General features: G+C 42.7%; 1 long non-coding RNA gene across 8 annotated transcripts in view; it reads right to left on the bottom strand.

The window, feature by feature from the left end:
- Positions 1 to 13,029, bottom strand: part of LOC119707714 — a 288,774-nt gene that overhangs the window by 130,453 nt on the left and 145,292 nt on the right. For all 8 annotated transcript variants that reach the window (XR_005258828.1, XR_005258826.1, XR_005258825.1 and 5 more), the window contains one exon: positions 8,267 to 8,353. This is a non-coding gene — a long non-coding RNA (uncharacterized LOC119707714). The remainder of the gene's footprint in view (positions 1 to 8,266; positions 8,354 to 13,029) is intronic.

The raw sequence follows: 13,029 nt of genomic DNA, 5'->3' as shown, positions 1-13,029 counted from the left end.
TTTCATTTAATTTACTGCTTGCTGTACTGTAGTCTAAAGGGAGTGAAAAAATCCTCTCTCTAATTTTTTTTTCCTTTTCATGAGCTGACCAAGGAGATGAAATCTGGGTACTTTAATTACCATTCAGAGCCAAAGGCCTGGCCTTTGATATGGAAATCCCACTTCAACTCCAGCTTGCTGCTGCCTTTCCCTGTCCCCTTCTCCTTCCAATCTCACAACATGAATTTTAAGTAGTCTTGTCAACACCTGACCGTGAAAGCTAACAGAAGCCTGTGCTGCTAAGTTGGTGCTGGTGATAATTTTTGTAATTTTTTTTTTTTTAAATTCCAGTTTTCCTTAGGAGGGAGAGAGCGGGGTGGGGAGAGTCAGGTCAGGAATTGGACAAATCTATGGAACTAGATCTTCTCCTTCCTGGCCTGGCCCAGCTGATGCAGCAGCTCCCATGAAAGGGTAAAAGAAAGGAGAAGCAGGAGGGGCAGGGGGGAACGGATGAAAGCTGTCATGTACAGTTACCCTGTTATTGTCATCTGCCTGCTGCATGACTCCCAGCTTTGCTATAATTATTAATTGCACTTGTCAACTGTCATTAATTCCTCTTTAGCATCCCTGTCTTGGAGTAATTAGACAGAACAGCCTCACTGCACTCATTGTTTTGAGAGGCCCCTGAAAGAGCCCGACGGGCCTGTGGAGACACAGCCATCATTAATACAATGGAGCACCTCGGCATTAACCCTTTCCAAGGTGCAGGAATCACGAGCTGATGGCTCTCCCATCCTGGCAGCCCCAGTTGCTGATGCCCCCTTTCCCTTCCCACCCAGTGGCTCAGGGGCAGCTGGAGGCTCCAGGAGTGTCACACCCCCCTGGAGGGGAGGCAAGGAGGCCAAATTTTCTGAGGGGCTCGGCACCCCCAGCTCTACCATGATCTTCTGCTGGACTCCTGGAGGAAGGCACAAAACACCAGACTTTATAAAAGTCACCTTTGCCTCTTTCACCAGAGTTTAGGAGGCTGACCAAAAATCCTCCGTGGGATGTCAGCGTCCTGTGATGCTCCTTTCCCCTCACCTGAGGAAAGGGACCCAGAGCATTCGTTCTGGCTGCCGCTGCTGAGACCTCCAAGCCCAGCTGTGCAGTCTCTGCCCCCACAGTAACCCTCCCGTGCCCTCCCAAAATGCTGAACTCCCCGAGCCAGCCATCCCCGTGCTGTCACACAGCTGTAAGGGGTGTCCCCAGCCTCCCTCACACCTGCCATTGATTTGGTGGCCACAGGAACGTGGCAGGGTGGGGTTCTGCTCTCTCCCAGGGCTTCAAAGGATGCAAACTCAGGGATGTGGGGAGGGACAGCAGGAAGGCTCAATTAGGAAGCTGCTGAGCAAAGGAGAAAGCAAAGCGAGGGGCTGATTTGTATCACCAGCCTTGGGAACAGAGCTGCACTTCCCATGGGTCATACCGAGCTGCTTCTGGGCAGGAAATAAAAGGAAGGGGAGGAAAAAAGTGTTCCCTTATTTAACCTGAATTTGCTCTGGTGCCCGACTACATAAATGGTCATTGAAAAAACCCCAAACAACCAAGGAGAAATTGGAGCAACCTGTTGCTGCAACAAGCAAAACATCTCTGCAGTTTTCTGCTTAGGTTTACCAGACTCTTTCTCTGCAGCTCAGCCACTCTCCCTCCTCATCTTTTTAACTGTAATGCTGGAATTCAAGTTTTAATGTAAAAAAGAGCAGCCAGCAAGGCAGTAGCCAGCCTTGATGTTACTGTCCCTTGGGAACACTCCAGGGAGCTCCTGGGCCACTGGCCAGCCCTGTCTGGGGCGAGGGAAGACCACACTGCACAGCCTCTCCCCCAGTCCCACAGCTGGGAGGAGAGGGAGCACAGATATTCTTTTCCCCTCCAAAAATTCCAGGAGAGACTCCTACTCACCCTAGGCAAGCAATTTTGCCAGACCTGGTCACACCAAAGAAGATCCTCAGCAGCAGTATGCCTTGAATGGTTTTTGCCATTATTTAAATAAGACTGCATATTCCTGGTTTTTGCCTTATTTAAATAACACTGCATATTCCTGGTTCAAAATCAGAAGCCACACTACTGAAAATGAAAAGGAACTTTCTTCAGCCTGTTAACTTAAGGGCAACAAGAGACCTTTGTGAAAAAGGGGTTTTTTTCCCCATTAAATTTTGCCTATCTTTTCAATGCTTACCCAACTGAGATCAAAGCCACAAATTAATGAAGCAAATATACTCTAAACCAGCGTTTCAAAGTCATAAAATGTTAAAGAACCTTATTCAGAGCTTCAGCTTCTTTGGATCTGGCTTAGTAGCTTGTGACTTACTGAAATAACAGAGAGCTTTGTATAAAGCCATGTGGAATGTATTTATAGTACATATAGAACCAGAAAAATATTTCATAAGCATATGCATCAGATTTTTGGCACTGTGCACCCCGCATCAGAAATAAGAATTTGGCCACAGACCTAATCAGAAAACACTTATTCACTTTTCTCTATTGTGGCTGCAGTCAACCCCTGTAAAAATTAGAGCAGTTTTTTCAAAACAGGGCCCAGTTCAGCTGCATGCTAAGTACCATCACTGATTATATTCCCTCTGCATTTCTCAAAGATGGATTTCAGTGTCCCACAAAACTGGCTCTGCCTTGTATAACAACAAGCTTCGACAGCCAGATCTCATTGTTCCCTTATTAGTGAGAAACTCTGCTAAATCACCTTTAAATTGCTCACAAGGCCACATTTCCCTAAAGGTCAACATGAATACAGCACATGCATATTATTGCAGATTTCTGAATGGCCAGAGCTGCTAATTCCTCAAGCAAATACAGCAATTCCAGTTTCCTTTGCTAACACCAGATGTTTATTTCACCTCCTCACACGAGTGTGCTCTTGGGACAGCTGTAAACAACCCAACCCCAGGGCAGGCACCCCAGGATGGAGCTGGCTGCAGCCACGGATGATTTCAGGTTTCCAGTGGGATCTGCTGAGCCATCCCTGTGATTCAGCCAGGAGCTCTGGCTAATTCAAGGGAACAAAAGGTGGCTAGCAGCCGTTCCAGTGTGAGTTTCTGCGGTGAGCTCCTGCCACCAGTGCATTTTGAGGCACGCCTGGGAAGTTTGGCCCATTAAAAAGTACAACTCAGCAAGCAGCTCTTTATCACACGGATTCAGCTGCAAGCCCAAGCACTCCTCTAATGCACGATGCCTGACCCCTGGACATGGGGGATCCCCAGATCCTCCCAGCCCGTGGGTTCTCCTGCCTCCCCTCTACAGGCCCTTTACACTGGCTGAAGAAGCAATTAGCAAGAGCACAGAACATCTGACACGCACACAACCCCAAAAGCACACTGTCACCACAGATAATAAATTCTGCTCCACAGTCTCTCCAATGAAGAGTGTTCAAGTGATGATTAACCAACGAGCCAAGTGTTCAGCTGCAATCCCAGCCCGTTTTGAACAGCTTTTGCTCAAGGCACACTAGAGCAGAAGATTAAAAAGCCCCTCCCAAATGGATAAAAACCCCTTTAAATGACCATCTCCCAGGTCATTATGGCAATAAATATATATCTATATATATACATATATATTACACATGAAAAGAAAGGGGAAAAAGCCCTCAGACAATCCTTCTCTAGAGGATTACTGCAACACTTTACACTTCAGAGAGATTGAAACTGATTCTCTTAAGCAAGCAGCTTTAACCCAAATCAGAACTCACCTCTTCACCAATCAGAAAGAAGCTTTTTCAGAAACTTAGACTTCCTAATAGTTATATGGGCCTTAATCCTCTTGGAAACAGTTTTAAGTCATTATTCCAGGAGTTATTAGGTTGGAAAACAGCTTCTAGGCAAATGATGCTATTCACAAACCTTTTACACCAGAAATAATGGTTGGATTATTTCTGCCTCAAAAGTAGTCTTGAGGTCTGATTTCTGATTCTCTTTATATCTGATGCTCCTCAGGACAAAAAAAAAAAAAAAAAAAAAAAAAAAAAAAAAAAAAAGAAAAGAAAAGGGAAACCCAGCCACTTGCATATTCCAATAATAATGGAAAATTTAAATATGTAGAACTAATTTTATAAGGATTATAATGGCAGCAAATGGCAGCAATGAGAACAAGTTTGAATTTTAAGCAGAAGTAAAAAATAAGGGTTTATCCTCTGGCTTCCAGTGCAGCACCTCTCACCCCAGATAGTTTCCTTCTTGTCTTAAAAAAAATGAAACTACCATTACGTATCATATGAGTTTTCAGTAAGAAGAGAATTCGGCCCCAAAGATGTTTTATTTCAAAAAGGCTCTACTGAGCAGTTGGCTACTTCTCCATTTCACAATGAAAGCCAAATGTACCAACACCAAAAAGCACCAAAAAAAGCCAGCACCCCCAAACTCACAATGCCAAGTCCAAGCCATATCAGTTCATCTGTGTTCTGCTGCAAAGCTGGCTTTCTGCAAGCAGATCAAATGCTGAAATTTCCATGGCAATTTTTGCCTGAACAAGAACTTCAGGATTTACCCCATCACTTTTCCATATAGCTGTAGATGCATGTGAAGTACCCATAATCTTCCTTTTCTCAAAGAAAATAACTGAACTATCAACTTAAACCCCGACCTGTTTAAAACCAGTTATTAGGAATTTTTCACCCATTAATTTTACCCCAAAGATGAATTTCTATTCAGAAAAGGGGGGAAGATAAAACTTCAGCAGCACAAAAAGAGCAGCAGCATCTCTGACTACATTCCTCACTGAAGAAGTGACATCACTCGGCCAAAGGATTATGTGGCTTCACTTTCTGAAGTGTATTAAAAATGTTTTCATTTGCCTGTACAACAACCTCACCATCATAGCTCAGGAGAAATCCCTAAACCTACAGGAAAGGCCTTCTGAGGTGAACGAAAGCTAAAGAGACACAAGGTAATTAAAATAAAAGAAAAAGAATCGTTGCATTTGTTCTCCTTAGTTATATTAAGAATAAAACCCCAAAACTAATGTAATAATGTATCCCAGCAGTTCAAATCTTCTAATTTATGTAGAATGGATTATTACTTAGACAATCTGACCCTGGGCAAAACTTCCTCAGTTGAGAAGATTTACAATCTAATTATGCAGGAAGTTCTGCTGAGACAGTTTGGGTGCAATGGCCTTCTACTGCATTAGCTCAGCTAAAACTGCTGCTTCTTCACTTGCCTGGGCTTCCAAGTGCTCACATGGAAACAGAAGATCCTTCCTGTGTGCCCTTCATTTCCCTTTATTTCTGTGTGCCCAGGCACTGGCTCTGCCCTGCACACAGCAGCGAGGGGCTGAGGCTGTCCAAGGCCAGCTCCAAGTTGCCTTTCAGGCTTTGGCTTTGGCCCCTCTTTAGTGAAGTGACTTCAAAAAAGGACCATCAAAGCGCTCCTCATCATTTTTACAGTGATAGTTGCCGGGTTGTTTCTCCCCTCCCCTCCTGCAAATGCCCCTGACAAAAGCCTGGAGCTGAAGCCTGTTCCTGTGCACTTGTTTCTTCATGCTGCACACACAAAACTAGTTTATTTCTGTAGGGTGGCTCAGGGATGTTTAGCTGCTGTCTCAGACACCTGAATATTTTTAGCAATCTATATCATTAGATTAAAAAAAAAAAAAGTTCCTCAACACATACAAAAATAGCAAGAGCTTCGTGAGCCTGCAGAGGAAATGATAGGAAATTTGGGGCTAACATAATTGGAAATATCTTTTCTCCTGTAGCTGTTTCACAGGGTACCAATACAGCTGAACACACAGACTTGTATATTATCTGTTAACATGTCTATTATCTATTAACAGAGACTGAGGAATCAGTGCCTTTCTGTCTTTATAGGAAGTGTTTGGATTTCAAAAGGTCAATGGATCATATCACAGCCTTTGAGCTTGATGATTACCATGTGCAGAAATGCACATTTTTATCTACAGGTGGCAGACCTTTTAAATCAGCCTCATTTCATTAGACATTTTTGTTGATACCACCGCCCACATTCCAAAGGAAGAATCTGCAGCATCAAGCTCTAATTAATGCTGTTCAATTTAGAGGACAGATTTGTCAACAAAGTGGCTCAATTCTCAAAGGCTAGTGACCCCTCTCAGAATTAAGGCCTTAGAAAAATAAAACTAATTTTAAAAAATTAGTTGCTCAGTACGTAGCAAGCTTTTATTAATTAAAAATAATTCAGAAAAATATTTATTGTTATTAAATATTATTTTATTATTAGATAATATTTATTTATATAATATTATATAAATAACATCTATATGATATTTATATTATATATCAATAATAACATTATTTGTATTGTTCATTTTTAAATATTATTTATTATTATGTAATATTTTATGTATATATTATAAAATACTGTTTATATAATATTTATATTATATATCAATAATGACATTATTTTTATTGTTTATTATTATTGAATATTATATTATTAAATACTATTTTATAAATAAAATATTTAAAGATCAATCAGCAACTCAGCAAAAGATTTTTTTTCTGTATAATAGAGGTTTCACTTCCTTGATTATTAAGCACTGCCTGGCAAATTAGTGATATCTTCTTTGATAAGCTTATTTAGACGAGGAAAAGATGAGAATGTCACAAGTGACTTCTGGCATTTAGAAAGATATAAGTGAATCGTGCAACTTCTCCAGATCTGAATCAATCATGGTAAAGCACCATGACTTAGGCTGTCATCTCAGATGTGTGTCTAAGGCCTCAGCACCAAGCAGAAAAACATCGATTTACACCATCATATTATCAATCATTCACCTAATACTGCATTCAAATTTCATTAGAATATTTTTTTTTTCTGAAAAACAACAGCAGAAGAGCCCTCTGCATGTGGACAAAGTCCTCTGAAATCAAGCAGGCTGTCTCTGGCTTTTCGCTTGGTCAGGCCTAGAATCTCAGCTGCACAGCTCTGCACACCTTCTCCTCATTTCCCCCCAGGAAAGGGGATGTGTCCCCTGTCCCCTGTCACCAGGCTGCATTTCCAACCCTGGTGTTTCAGCAAGTGCCGCTGTGGTACAGAAACAAGAGAGCAGCCTGGGCAGAGACAGGTGACACCAAACCCGTGGCAAACTCATCTCACGCAGGAAGGCCGACCTCAGCTCCGCTCCCCGAGCCCAGAATGACGAGGAGAAAAACAACCCTACCTAAAGGAAGTGCTTGTCTTTGAAACCCTCATTCTGCAAGCGTTTACTCCTCGTGGAAATCACACCAGGCACAAAAACTGCTTCAGGATCGTGGTGGCCTCTTTAACCCCTAAAATCAAGAGCCAAGCACGGTGAGGTGACAAAATGCAGTTACATTTTGGATGAAGGGTCCCTCCAGGTGCACAGCACCCCAAAATACATGCCAAAAATGTGCCCAAAATGCCCTGGTGACGTAGGGCAAGCACATTTTATAAGTTCAGCAGAGAAGCACAATTGGCAAGAATCTTCAGCTAGAAGGACAGGTAATGAAATAATTCCCCCCCTGAGGCCCCCCTGCTCGCCTGTTACATGAGAAAGGCCTTGGGGAGGTGTCTTGTCCTTGATTCCCACAAGAAGCAAGACTAGAACAGGCCCTCAGGAATGGGACTGTCTAATAGGAAAAGTGCTGAAGTTAGGAAACTCTGTGACTGTGTAACAACAGTCCCCAGAGCTACGAATATACATGAAGAATATATAACAGTAAACATCATTTTGGCATCAACGAGACACAAGAACTGGTGGGATTGTCTGCAACTGAGTCTCCTGCCAGGCCAACAGCATCCAACCAGATTCTTCCCCATCCAGTCTCCCTCATGACAAGAAAGACCATATTTGTAAAAACTGAGTAGTTGGGATGTAGATATTTACACAATCACACGAGTAAAATACTGCACATACACCCACAAAAACAACAAAACAAACAAAACCAAGCAAAGCAACAATCCAAGCCCAAAACTCTTCCGCAGTTATCTTATTGAGTATTTTGAATAGACTGAAACACAACTGCAAAGCAGTTTGAATGAGTAACAGAAAGCACAGACAATACTGACACTGAGAACTCCCAGCCTGGAGAAAGCTTATTTACTGGCTGGCATGCCCACTCTTCCCCCTCCTCCCCAGTCCAAGAGTGGGTGAGAAAACTGAGTGCACTGATGTCTTTGTGGTAACCTGGTAACCTTCTCCTTCTCCTCCCCGAGCTCTTCCTTCACACCACACTCTTCCTTGTTGCCAGCCCTCCAGAATAATTGCACTGTGCCTTTACATGGCTTTGTTTTCCTACCCAGTGCAGAGGAGTTGGGGTTATTTTCAGTCTTGGAAGGCTTGTAAACAGGATCAAACAGGAACCCGGTCATCAGCAAGAGGAAGGCTAGAAAAATAAAAGCAAATGCATATCAACAATTTTATTTTAAAAAGAAAATACATCCAAAACATGAAACAAAAGCCTGGGCTCTGCTAGACATCCCCCTCCCCGTTCCTTTTTATTTAGTTCATGAACTCCTTTTTGCAGAACAGAGGCTGGTGTAAATTAATGTGTGACCCAACATCTATCACGTGGGGAAGCTGCCATAGAAATATGTGACGGCAAAAAAATAAAAAAGTAGACATTATTAGAACTGAAGAAGCACCTCTTATCATGATAAATCAATACCAGAAGACGGGACTCCATATTCCTGTTTCTCTGGAGGGTTTCAAGCACGCTGAGTGTCTGACATGCCTGCAGTGCCAGCCCCGTGCTGGGAGCAAGGAGCCCTCTGCAATTGCTGCTGCTCTCAGCTGCCACTCTGTGAGTAGGTGGCTTACTCACACACTTACTCCACGACTTACACACTGCCCTGAGGTTCTTGAGTTTCCCCTGACCTTCCTGCACAGGGGACAGAGTGCATCCCCCCAAGAACAGCCCAGCCCAGGGCTCCAGGGACTGCCCAAAGCCCACTGCCCCCTCACACCTCTCAGGGCACCTGCTGCAGCTGTGGCTGCAGTTTGGGGTTTGGGTCACCCCAAGCCTGCAGCAGGGAGGGGGAAATGCAGCAGAAAGTGGCACAAGGTGGGCACAGGTAGGATGCATAACGGGAATAAGCCTCAGCAAGTCTGTGCTGTGATGCCCTGTGCTCACACAGGCCAAAGTTCATCTCAGATGGGGAGTGGCCTTCTAGCCAGGCCTGGCATCCCTAAGTTTTATTAGAGTGTATTTTTATCAAGCTAGTCTAACCAACCAATTGGTAGTATGAATATTTGTATGAATACCAACAGGAATTTCTTTTATTTTTCAACTACAAAACACACACACAACCAAATTTTGCAATCAACATCCTTAATATATAAAACCAGGAGCTTTTTCCTACTGGCTTAACTGGACAGAATTGCTTTTCCAGCCCTACAGCTCAGAGAGCTCCAGGAAAAGCAGCAGCAGCATACAAGACCCCACCAAGATCAGGCTGGTGCATGAAGGTTCAAGAGACAATCATCCCTGGCTCGCTGCTGAGCTCTGCTTGCAGGCAAACTCGGTGAAGACAAACCTCAATTTCCTATATTGTTTTTGAGCAACCTGATGAACAAACAGAAACGTGTCCTCGATATATTTTGTATAGAAATTTCCTCAGTCATTAATTTCTGCTCCTAGAAAGACAACTATCTCTAAAGTCTGTGCTGAAGAAAGAGGGGAGGAAAGTCATTCCTCAATGAAGATAAGTTATCAAAATTTCCTCCTGCCAAGATAAATCCAGTTTTGTGGGACCTATTAGACTACCTGTGCACCAGCTTCACAGAGAACTGAAATACACCGATTTCTCAACTCTTATTACTTGGTTATCAAGTAATTTACCTAAATTTAGTATTAACTAAATATCATCATATAAAACCAGTCCTTTATGTTCCTTCCCTGACCCACACATTGTCAATACAGCAGACACGGACCACGAGGTGAGGAAAGAACAAGCCCCCCTCAATTCACCCCTAATTAGGATGAGACCCCAGGACAAAACAGGTCACAGGACAATCAGAACAAGTAACGTTTGTTTGCAGAATATTCCCCATTATGTTTTCAGCCTTTCCCAGCAACCTGGAACTGGGTGCTAGCCCTTTATCCTCCTCATAGCAGCAGAACACAAGGAAAAAGGAGTGCTCATTCTGCTCATTCTCCTGTTTGCTGCCACCAGCTTGGAGCAGTGACACTTGCTTGTCCTTGCCCTGCCTCCTCCCTTAACAAACTCTTTACAAAAGTTATGATTTTCCATGACCACAGATATTTCAGGTTTTTGGAGAGGCTTTTCTTTCTGATTTCTCTGTACTTGGCAGTTACCTTCCACAACCTGGACAGGCACAGGCACAAAAATAAAAAAAAACAAACCCAGTAACATTAACAACCAGCACCTGAATTTGAATCTTAGCTTTATTTGGGTTAGTTTACAGCACTGTGACCCCCAGCTTATTCCCATACAGACTCAAGCATTTTCTCCCTGGTAATTTTATCTACATACAACTTTCTAGCTGGTGTCAAGCAGCTTCAAAAGGGTTGTTTTATGGCTGTTAGAAAAGACAAAGCAAAACTCAGGCTAACAACTGCCTACAAGCTTTGATGGGAATAGGATTTTTTTTCAGGAGCAGAGCTGGAAAAATCTGTATGGAAAAAGACCCTTTGAAAAAAATCAGATTTACTTGGATTAAGCAAACTTTAGTTATTTAGTTGAAGTAAAAATAAAAATGTGTTTTTAAAGATAAAACCCCACCTAATTCAACTGTTTATTAACAATGCAACGAAGCAATCACCAAACATTAACAGAGACTGCTGAAATTATGGCTCTTGGCTACAGCCTTGAGTGGAGAGACAGAACCAGAAAAAAGGGGGCTGCTGCCCTGTGAAGCAACCTAGAGCCTGCTCTGCAGTTCAACTCACTCTCATGTTCACTGCAGTTTCCATAGGATGGACCTCAGAAAAATTCTGCTTTTAATCTATTTCTTTGACTCTCCATTTCCATAACTAGTCCTACAATGTTTTTGTTTCTACACCAACATGGTTGGGGAGCACTGTGAGTGCACCATTCCAGAAGCAGGCAACAGCTGCATGGACAGGAATTAAACTAACCCTTTCCAAAAAACCCTAATAGGAGAAAACCTTAGGTACAAACATCTTGAACTGCAGCACTCAGCCTTACAAAGACAACATCAGAGAAAGTGATACATGATAGAGTATATAATATCTCCTAGAGTCAGTTTGATGTGTTGCATTATATTTGAATAAATATTTTTATTTAAATGTTGCCCAAATTTTAATAGGGGTGAAACCACAGCAACAGCCTTAGGACCAAAGTCCTGCCTCTGACCACAACTTCCCCACAGCCCTGCATGAAAAGCCTCCACTATCTGCAAGTTCCATTGCTCCTGACCTCTTTTTTACTGGGGCCACCAGGAAGATGACACGGAGTGACAAACATTGTGGTGACTTGTCTGTGATGATGACATCAGCACAGACAAGGTTATATTTTTAGGAAGCAAAGAGAGCAAAGCCCCAAAATTACCCTAGCAATTATCTGCTGGATATCTCTCAGGGATAAAAATAAAATTTGAAAATCAAACCCCCAGGCCAGCACAGGTTTTGCACAGAAAATGAACATTTCACAGCACCTGTGACTCACAGCTCGCCACATTTCACCTGCTGGCTGAAACTCCAGCTGTGCATTGCAGAAATGAGTACTGGGAAACACGAGGTTTTGTGCATCCACTTTCATTTTCACAAGAACTCCTCGAGGCTTACAGCTGTTAGTTTTTAACTCTTCAAGTCTTAAATCTGCCTATTAAAGCCTGAGCTGAATTAGTCAAGTGCTACGAAGAGAACTCTGTTGCTGCAACTCCTGCAGGTGAGATCTTCAGTATCTAGCAAATTCTCCTTTGCTCTTAAAAAACAGAATGCATGAAAGAAAAAAGCAGAAATGCTTTTGAAAAGCTGCTGTCTTCAGAGAATCTCCTCATTTCAAACGCTGAGTTCTCACTCCACAAGCCAAAACCCCAATCCACATTCTGGCCCTCCAGAACAGTGGTTTTGACATGCCCTAGGAAGAATCACAGGCTGGCTCTGGACGCTTTTCCCACTCCAAAGCAGTCCAAACTATTCTCAACAGAGTGGGCTTGGGGGTTGTTTAAGGGTTGGGGTTTTTTTGGTTGTTGTTTTGTGGTTTTTCAAATAATTTTTGTGCTAGAAAAATACCAGGTGGCTCGTGCAAGACTACCTCCTCAGTACCTACCTGTGGCTGTCAGAGCAAAGTCAGTAGGTTTTATTGCTTTTGGGGGGTTTTTTTTCCCTTTTTTTTCTTTTTCTCTCTCCATTTTTTTTTAATCTATTTGCCAAGCAGAGTCATTTATCCCCTATTAGATAAAGTATAATAGACTATACCGAAAGGGTCACTGGCCTTCCATTTAATGATATTGCCAGCACCAATCTACATTTTCCCGACAGTGTCCCTCACCACAGAATAAATGGCTGATCTCTTCACAATAACAGCTGATTTCTCTTTATTAAGCTAAAAAGGTCACCATTTTCTACGGCTGGGCCGCCCCGCACTATTGATAATTTTATGCATAAACAAATGGCAAATTTGTGCCACATAAATATGCATTAGCAATTACTTTTTCCTCGGGCAACGCTCGCCGCATGCAAATGTGTCCCTCTCAGGGCCTGGTGGCTTTTGTTTTAGCTCTTGAACAGCCAAACAAAAGAGCACAATAAACAGTTTAAAAATTGCCAATCAATAGGAAATGCAAATGCAAAGGTAAATGGCAGGAAACTTGCCCAAACAAATAAAACTAAATAAAAAAAAATTCAAAAGCCAAACAAAAATCATGCACAGAAATACAGAAATAAATGGAAAGGACTCTCTCTTTTCTCCCCACTCTCTGTCAACAACTCTGTTTTATTTCTTTTGACAGAGACGTGGCTAAGGTCTGAACTGAACCCACATGGAAGCACCTCAAGTGCACACATGGGCTGGGTGTGTTCTAGGCTGGACCCACGCTGGCAAAGAAGGCAAAGCAAGGATGGCTGCAAAAATT

This window comes from Motacilla alba, chromosome 1A (assembly GCF_015832195.1).
Source record: "Motacilla alba alba isolate MOTALB_02 chromosome 1A, Motacilla_alba_V1.0_pri, whole genome shotgun sequence".
NCBI lineage: Eukaryota > Metazoa > Chordata > Aves > Passeriformes > Motacillidae > Motacilla > Motacilla alba.
This window is presented reverse-complemented; position numbering and strand designations above follow the sequence as displayed.